At 50.3% G+C, this 8,848-nt stretch overlaps 1 protein-coding gene across 1 annotated transcript in view; it reads right to left on the reverse strand.

Moving 5' to 3' along the window:
• LOC142563863 (growth arrest-specific protein 2-like) overlaps positions 1-8,491 on the reverse strand; it is a 245,389-nt gene extending 236,898 nt beyond the window's left edge. Inside the window, exon 1 of the mRNA XM_075674538.1 lies at positions 8,041-8,491. The gene's annotated coding sequence lies outside the window, so the exon portion shown is untranslated. The remainder of the gene's footprint in view (positions 1-8,040) is intronic.
• Between the last annotated feature and the right edge of the window lie 357 nt (positions 8,492-8,848).

An 8,848-nucleotide genomic window follows, 5' to 3' on the forward strand; every position in this document is an offset into this window, starting at 1 on the left:
ATGCGACAAAAATGCATGTGCTGGGCTGTGGAGGTCGCGTTCCGGGCACTGTGATAGTGCAAACATTACAATTGTTCATAGCCTCAAGGGAGCGCTTGGAACTGGCGCCTCACCGGTGTGCTGGCCACGTATGCAGAAGCAACATGTAAACACGCGCCAGCAAAATGGCTTCAAAGCGTGCACTCAGCGTCCAGGACCTCCAGGCCCTAAAAAAAGCGTCGCGCGGAACAGGAGTGTCTTCGCTACGCAGCGAAATGTGGTGCAGACCGCGAACGTAATGTGCACAATGTGTACGTACAACAATAGTAATTAATTGAATCACGTTCCGCCACATCATTCAATTAAAGTTTAACACTACTGTCACAATGCGCCGTGGCATGCGAGGCAATAATGATGCTCAACCCTGTCACAGATTGCGAACAATGATGCACAATAACGCACCAAGCAAACACGTCTCCCTGGTTTGTTCCGTGGACTACGCAGAAAAACAGCAGTGGTTCACGCGAGGTAACGGTTAACAGCAACTCACCACTCCCGTATTGCACTAAACACTGAAGAAATTACTCATTCGCCGCCAACATTAGCGCTAAATATAGTCAATAGAAGCAAACAGCATACGAAACTTCCCTTACATCCGATTCCCACAGTGCGTGGGATCCACGGTGTCTTTTTTTTTTTTTTTTTTTTGCCAACAGCCACAATTAATAGCAGTTTTTTTTTAATATATGATGCGAGCTGACGCCGCAGTGCGTACATGTGGTACCCACCTAATTATTTCTTGGCAAGAAATTGAGAAACCCAGTTAGGGCTGGATGTTCGTGGTGGTGCTTTGAGATGGCGCTCCTGGATGGCCCGAATGACGGTCAGAAAATTAGGTTATGGGAATTCGTCGTGGCTTTTTTTTTCTTTTTCAACCTAGGTAGGATATTAGGCACTATAATAGCAAGAGCTTTGTGGCGCAACCCACCGCCCCGTTCCAAAGGGGACGCTCATAACATCCATCCATCCACCCCGTGCACGGTGGCAGCGCGAAGGACGAGCCAGGGTCTGCTGGAGGACAGCGTCTGCTTCCGCAAGCAAAGAGTCCGGCCGGACTGCGCCCAGACAGCTTCTCCCGTCTCGTCCCAAGCGCCCGTATTTAATGGTCCGATCTCGCTCGGTCGAACAACCGCAACAAAAACGCACACGTTCTTCGATTGTGTCTGCATTTCGCCGCCCCAACGGTAGCAACACTCACCTCGTCAAACCCTGCAAGCGTTTGCAGTCACTCGCTGCCGGTTAATTGCACCCCATCGTGCTCGCTTCAACGAACAGTTACCGGTTGGTGGCACACTGCATCGACGTGGGCGACAAAAACCCGCATCCAGCGGAATTCCATTCCACCCTAAGTTAAGGACCCTACGCCACGGCTGACTTCCACGAAACACACTTTTGACGCGTCCTTTGTTGTCTCTCTGCGCACTGACTCGGGGAGGGGGGAGTGCGCCGTCACGGCTTTCAACATAATTTCCCTGACGGACCCCGTGTGCATTGCTGAATGCTCGGCGCCACTGCAGCTGCATCCAGTACGTAGAAGACGGCTAAGAAAAGCAAGGCGAAAGGTAGCAAATGCCCTAACTTCTACACTCAAACTGACTCACCCCTTTACATGATTTGCTAAACGTATACATGCAATGTCGTTCGCAACTGGACGTCAAATCAGCAGAGCAGCTTTTAAGGAACAAAGGATCGTTTCAAGTTACCTGGTACATCGTGAAAATTAAAGCAATGAAACAGCGCGCCGCACGAAGCCCACGTTAACACACACACAAACAAGCACACAAGGCAACAAACACGCGCGTGCGAGAGTAAAAAGAGATGAGTGTGACAGCACACCGCACGGTGTTTGCCAAGGCAGTCGAGCGGCAAACGCGCTCGCAAATGGTCGCTTTTCTCGAAAAGCGACCATTTTGGCTCAGTAGCGCGTCCACAGTCTCAACACTGCCGAATCAATCAGATGCGCAGGAACAGGACGTCGGTATAGGCCGTTACTTATTTCGCGTGGTGATCCAGTTCCGAGCAGACGGCGACTGGCCGTGGTCGCACTTGCAGGTGGGAGCATCCGCCGCCCGTCGCAAATGGCCATCCCGACCTCCTCAAGTCGCCGGTGCGAATGAGTTTCAAGAGCGGCGCATTCGTACTGAACCACTGGAAATTACTGATCAGATGTTGGCTTCTCCGTGCGCTCACTCAAAAAAAAAAAAAAGTACATCTGCGCAACCACCGCAGCCCTTCTGCAGCAGAAACGTTAGAGCAAATGCCCTCACCTTTATCGGTCTGTCTCCCTCGAGGCTCCAATAAATGGTGCCCCTTGTATTCGAACAGAAACGAACGTTCGACAGTGTCGAATGGTGAATTTTCGAATAGAATACGAATGGAACGGCAAAGACTGTACGATGCGTATTCAAAATTTCGAACATTCTTCACGTGCCTATCGAATAGTGCGGGTATTGTGAATATAGGCATTCCCTTTTGACAGCAGACGGTACAGTAAACGCTGCTGAATTTCGTCCCATGCCGTTATCGGCGCAGGCGAGTAATCACTCCACGATCGGTAACAGTTTCCGCGGAGACCGATCGTTAAATCGACGGTCAGAGAGAAAGATGGCGGCTTGAGAAAGCCGGTCGCGCGCCCTTTCGGGACAGTGCGTATACTTGGGGTCGTGATGCTGATATGCGCTCCCTGGCATTTCAGTGTCCGTTTTCTAGGTCAAATTAGCTGCGTCAGCGTGTGGGCGTACGCACGGTTATGAATGCTTCGCACGACCAGGCTTTTAAAGTCTCAAGTTCAGTTTGATATCGCCTCGCGAATATTTCGGTTGAATAAATTATTAGCTTTAACGTTTAGAATCACCGGTCTAGATAATGCTTCGAATATTTTTTCCCCTTTTTTTAATCCTGCTGCTCTGGTAAAATCAATTTTGAACAAATGAGTTACGCCTTCTGCGATATACTTCCAAAAATTTCGAACGCACTTTAAAAAAAAGCTCCCTTTATGCGTGCTTGTTTCGATACAATTACCAGCGCTGGATAGGCGTCACTCTAATCTCGCGCATAACGCGGTGGCCCTGTAGGCATCCGCGTTCCTGTCCTGTTTGCCTGCGCCCCAGTGAAGCCCAACAGTTTTATAATAATAATAATAATATTTCGGGTTTTACGTGCCAAAACCACTTTCTGATTATGAGGCACGCCGTAGTGGAGGACTCCGGAAATTTTGACCACCTGGGGTTCTTTAACGTGCACCTAAATCTAAGCACACGGGTGTTTTCGCATTTCGCCCCCATCGAAATGCGACCGCCGTGACCGGGATTCGATCCCGCGACCTCGTGCTCAGCAGCCCAGCACCATACCCACTGAGCAACCACGGCGGGTAACAGTTTTATGTCACCGAGTGTTTGCGAATTGTCAGCAACTCGCGCTTTCTGCGCCCCGCGCTCATTCACTCGAACCGAGGAGTGCGGCACGCCAAAGGGAATGATCGACGACGCTGACGGAGTTACAATCGCCGGCGTGGGAACGAGGTCACGCTAGTCGGGCTCTCCCCAACTGCACTTCGCTTGGGCTCGGGTTCGAGCGAACGAAAAGTGAGCCGACAGCCCTTGTTTTTTATTGTTTTTTTTTTCGAGAAGCGCTGACATGCCGGGACTCCAGTTTCTGGTCTCCAGGGGGCGCAGTAACACTGCAAATTAAGCCAAGGCTCGGCTTCAAATGTGGTGGAAATCGGCCAGCGAGTGACAGTTGCCCTCTTTCCTCCCTCTCTCCTCGATCCCTATCTATCTCTGTCTTCAAGCTTTTCGGCCAGGCCACAGCGAGTGTGACCACCCGTTCCAAAGGGGAGGGCCAGTACGATCATCATCATCATCATGGGCTCAGCGAGAGCAAGGGGAAAGTAAATATGCCCGCAATAAAGATTAGTAAGAAGCGATTGGAAGATTGGTGGACGAAGAGCAGGGAAACGACAAACATCGGAGGCGTACAAAAACAAAGTTCACAACAGGGGTTCGGATACTTTGGTTATGGCAATGCGTCTTGGGTTTTTCTTTCTTTTTTTTAACATACGTAGGACATAAGGCAGTAAACTAACAAGAGCTTGGTGACGCAACCCACCGCCCCGTTCCAAAGAGGAGACTCATAACATCCATCCATCCATTCAGCACCAGACGACCACGCGCTGTCTCTGCCTGCCCCGAAGATGGAGGCGCACGATCATAACAGGATTATGTTCAAATACGCACACACCACACACATCAAACAACCGAACGCGGTGACGTCAGCAGGGTGTCGTCGCGGGCCCAACTCGAGTACGCGTGCTTTTCTCTGCCACCTCTGTAAGCTGTCGCTGTAAGCTACGAGGATGCGAGGCTATAGTGGGACTGCTGTAATTGCATATTTTAGAGCGAAGCTCTCTTTGAGGGCCATTTGTTTGACGCGGGCAAATTTGGCATCACGTTGAGCGAGCGCGTTTTTCCGTTACGTCATTCTCGGCCCGTCAGAGGTGCGAGCGCCTTCCTTCGGCTCATTTTTACGGCGTCAAAAATTGTGTAGCCCGCATAGCAGCGCTTTACAAGGGTAAATTATTGACACAGTGCTCGGCTGTCATTAATTCTGAGACCCCTTTTGTGCGCGTCTGCGCGATCTCAAATGTTCAATAAAATGAAAGTCCGGGGTTATACATGAAAAACCACGATTTGATTATGAGGCACGCCGTAGTGGGCCACTCCGGATAAATTTCGACCACCTGTCGTTCTTTAACCGTGCACCCAACGATGGTACACGCGTGTTCTTTCATTTCGCCCTCATCGAAATGCAGCCGCCGCGGCATGTCATCTACGGACGCTTTCGTAGCGTCCGTGTTCACATTTACAGCATTTGTACCTCACCTGCCAACGTTGCTATTGACAGGGAACTATGGGGCGGGATAACATAAGACTATATTATATTTTTTTTTTCTTTTCTAATTCCAATTGCGCCAGTAGCCCTTCGTGACAGGCAAGAATGGCACAGGTCCTGTCCATATGTGGACGAGGCCCGAGAAATTTTTATCTATCCCGACGGTCTCACGGCGGATTTGGAATCAAAATAGATTGGAATAGTTTTACGTTGTCACGGCCCATGGCAGTACAACCTAACTACCAATACGGCTGCGTTCTTATTCTACTCACAAACCGAATAACACATATCGCCTGTTCTGTTCTGTGTGACGAGCTCACGCTGCCGTTTTACTGCAACACGTCATAGTTGAGTAGTACCGTCCTGGCTCTACTTAACCGAGGCACAGACAGCAATCAAAGCAATACGCACAAACAAGAAGCAAAAGTCGCACATCACTCCGGATTCTGACCACAGGAGCACGATGTCACCCCATACTCCGTTTTGTTTTGTTCATTTGCTTTGTCATCTTTCCTTTTAGCGCGCACGCTCTTCAAGTACGACTAAAAAAATAGACAAAAACTTTCATTCACCCTTATATATTTTTCACGCTATAACATGCCTCGACTCGATGAACAAGCAAGTCGACAACGCAACCCTGGTGGCCACGTCAACAAAAATAGCGAACCGCGACCCATTTCGCCGTTTATCCAGACACAAGGTGCATCGAAAAACAAACGCATTCAATGGCCCACTTGCCTCAACACGAGACGCCGGTCATGATAGTCCTCGAAAGGTCAAGAGCGCAATCCGAGACCCACTGCAGGTCACTTCGAAAACCACCGCGAAGCCAGCACGTGTCAAATTTTCCGTAAAATATGCCACTGTTCTTTTCTTTTTCTTTTTTTTTTTTTACGCGTCGGTCAACATTACCGATGTCACGGCCTTCGATACGCGGACGTTCGTCGTGCCAGACGAACCTTCCGAATCTTCCAGACGAACGTGGAGGTCGAAATCCAACACACGCGGCGCAGACGGACTGGCGCTGAGACAGATGGTATGCGCATCGCTAAAGCTCGATCGAGCGTTTTGGAGCGCCGCAAGCTCGGCCAGTACAGTAGAAGACGAAGCCAAGCAGTAAATCACGCGGTTTGGACGCGCCCATTTCTTTCTTTGCCGGCCACCGCTCCGTACAGTAGTACGGGCAGCCAAGCTTTCCGCTCCGTCGATTTTGTCGAAAAATAAACTAAATTCTATAACAAAAAAACGAAAAGCGCTGACACCTTGCGCCAAAGCAACCAGAAGCGAAGGAAACGACACGAGCCAAAGAAGAAAAAAAAATTCACGCGAGGTTGGCACCATGAAAACACACCCTTCGCCATAGCCGCCGTCAGCGGGGGCTTTAACAAAACGCCAAGAAACCGGGGGGGGGGGGGGAAATAGCACCGAAATTCGCAGCTCCGTGCTGCAACTACATAAGCGGAAGGCACGCAGAGCAAGACGCCGGTGAATCGAGATTGAAAAAAAGAAAAAGGAAGAAAACGGAGATCGCATCCAGAAGCGAGAGAGGAAATGTAGGTCAGAAGCCCGCTTTTACGCACCGGGCGCCCAGTCGATGAGAGGCCGTCTCCAAGCGACGGAAGCTCCATAGCGCCCGCTCCTCCTACGGCTCTTCTCGCCGGCATCGCAAGATGCAAACGGATAATACCAGCGCGGCATCCTCTTGATTCGATTTCGGCGTTTTAACGAGATGAGAAGCGTCGAAGCCGCGGGGTTTCACCTAATCCCAGCCTGCTGAACACGCAGCGGACCACTCAGGCACGCAAGACTCCTTCCTCGACGGGGACACGAGAAATCTGAGGCCATTTTCGGCTCGCAAATGCGAGCAGACGACGCCGTAAGATATGGCGCCTGCCAAGCGTTATCAGGTGCGCGAAAGCGTTAGCAGGTGCGCGGAGTGAGCGATACGGATAAGAAACTATACATATCGGCTCATCAATCATTTTCACAGCGACCATTGCAGCCGAAAAAGAGCAGGGCCAAGTGGATACACGACAATGATTATTTCATCAGCACAACATCCGCTTGGTCGAGTGTTCTGCAGATGATTTTAGCATAGCTAATCAAATGATACGGCAGTCACGAAAGCTAATACGCACACCGACTGGTGCTAGTATTCAATAAACCATGCTTTAGTTGTTTGCGAAACGGTCTGTCGCGCTCTAGGGTATCTAAGGCGAATATGGCTAGTCACCAATATGGCACAAAGCAAATTGGTAGTGCTTACGTTGGTCCCATAAGTATCGCCTTCAGATCTAGTGATAACAGCGGCTAACTATTATTGCGAAAGCTGACAAACTTTAATGAACGTATGCGCACAGCAAATAATTATTTGATTACTTAGGGCGGAAGGTTACACACAGTTAATTGAATACGTTATGGTTCAGACGAAAAGGCGCAGTAACTGCACCTTTCAGAGAACATGAACTCCAGCTGACGCGCATTAATAGCGCAGATAACTCACTAAACAGATTTCTGGTGCAAAAAGAACGCGCCGGGAGGCTTCAAATTACAGAGTCATTACAAATTTTAAGAGGAGCGCTACACAGCTGTCGCCCAGGACCGGAAACCGCCACGAAACCTCACATACAGACTCGTAATGCTGTGTCTGCAAAATAGCGTGGCGATACTGACAGGCAAAGCAGAGGATATATATATATATATATATATATATATATATATATATATATATATATATATATATACGGCGCCTTCGAGCCAATCTGCAGCTGGCGTTTCTGGAAAGGACGTCGACGGCGCGGCTTCATATCGTGGGAATATAAACCCGACAGCAGACTTCCATTCACTAAGCGTAACGTCGTCAGGCGCTGTCACGAACTAGCCGCGCGCGCGAGCTGAAACGTGCTCGCTCGTGTTTTGTCCCCACGTGAGTCGTAAAACTGGCTTTCAAAAAAAAAAAAAAAAAAGCACGCACCTTCTCGGCTGTCAAACGCCGCGCGCCGTACCAACAACTCCTCTGTTTCTCTCTCACGAAACGTTTTCCGACCCGAAATTTCAAAGTGGTCTTAGCATCGAGTCGACGCAAGTGCGCGGAAAAGTGTCGGCCCTTACCTGGTGGCTAGAATCCAGTAGGTGACTCCGTCCACCGCGTTCACGCACCACGCAAAGCGTGCATTGTTCGCCTCGCCCGCAGAGATGCCGGCAGCGAAGCAAGGCGAGAGACCGAACGCCGTCTGTCAGCGGGCGAGGATCGGATCACGGGCACTGGGAGAAACACAAGGGCCACACGACACCACGGCGGCTGCAGAGAGACACACGAGACCGCCGGCACACAGACTGGACGAGTCGAGACAACAGCAGCACACACGGACGGAGACAACGCCGTTCCCTTCCTCGGACGCACGCGGTGCTACACACAACAGAGACCGGCGGCGACGCGCGAACGCCGGCACAGCTCCAACAACACAACGAAGACGACGACGACGGCCACACGAGAAATTTTCGAAGCTCTCCGCCCTCCCGCCTCGTTGTAGGCCATGCTCTGCGGAACAATGCATCAGCGCTTGGCGTGGCGTGGTGCTGCCATCTGGTGTGGAGTAGCTACACAACACCGGGCGGCAACAGGATTAGCTTCCTATCCGCTCACACAGGCGGCGCAGCTATAGCAGAGGGCTACGTTGCGTGATTTTGGCCTTTCATCTCTTGAACTGTAGTTAATGCTAGAGAGGGAGACAGTCGAGCATACTTTGATACAGTCCAAAAAAAGTTGAGTAAGCAAAGATTTTCCAGCAAGCTTTACCCTCGGAGATACTTAAGATTCTTCTATTTAAATGGCTGAAAAACGCAGTAATGCTCTCATGCAGGGAAGGGAACTTGTTTGAATAATATTTGTTGCGTTAGAGAAAGCAGGATAAATTGT

This window comes from Dermacentor variabilis, chromosome 11 (assembly GCF_050947875.1).
Source record: "Dermacentor variabilis isolate Ectoservices chromosome 11, ASM5094787v1, whole genome shotgun sequence".
NCBI lineage: Eukaryota > Metazoa > Arthropoda > Arachnida > Ixodida > Ixodidae > Dermacentor > Dermacentor variabilis.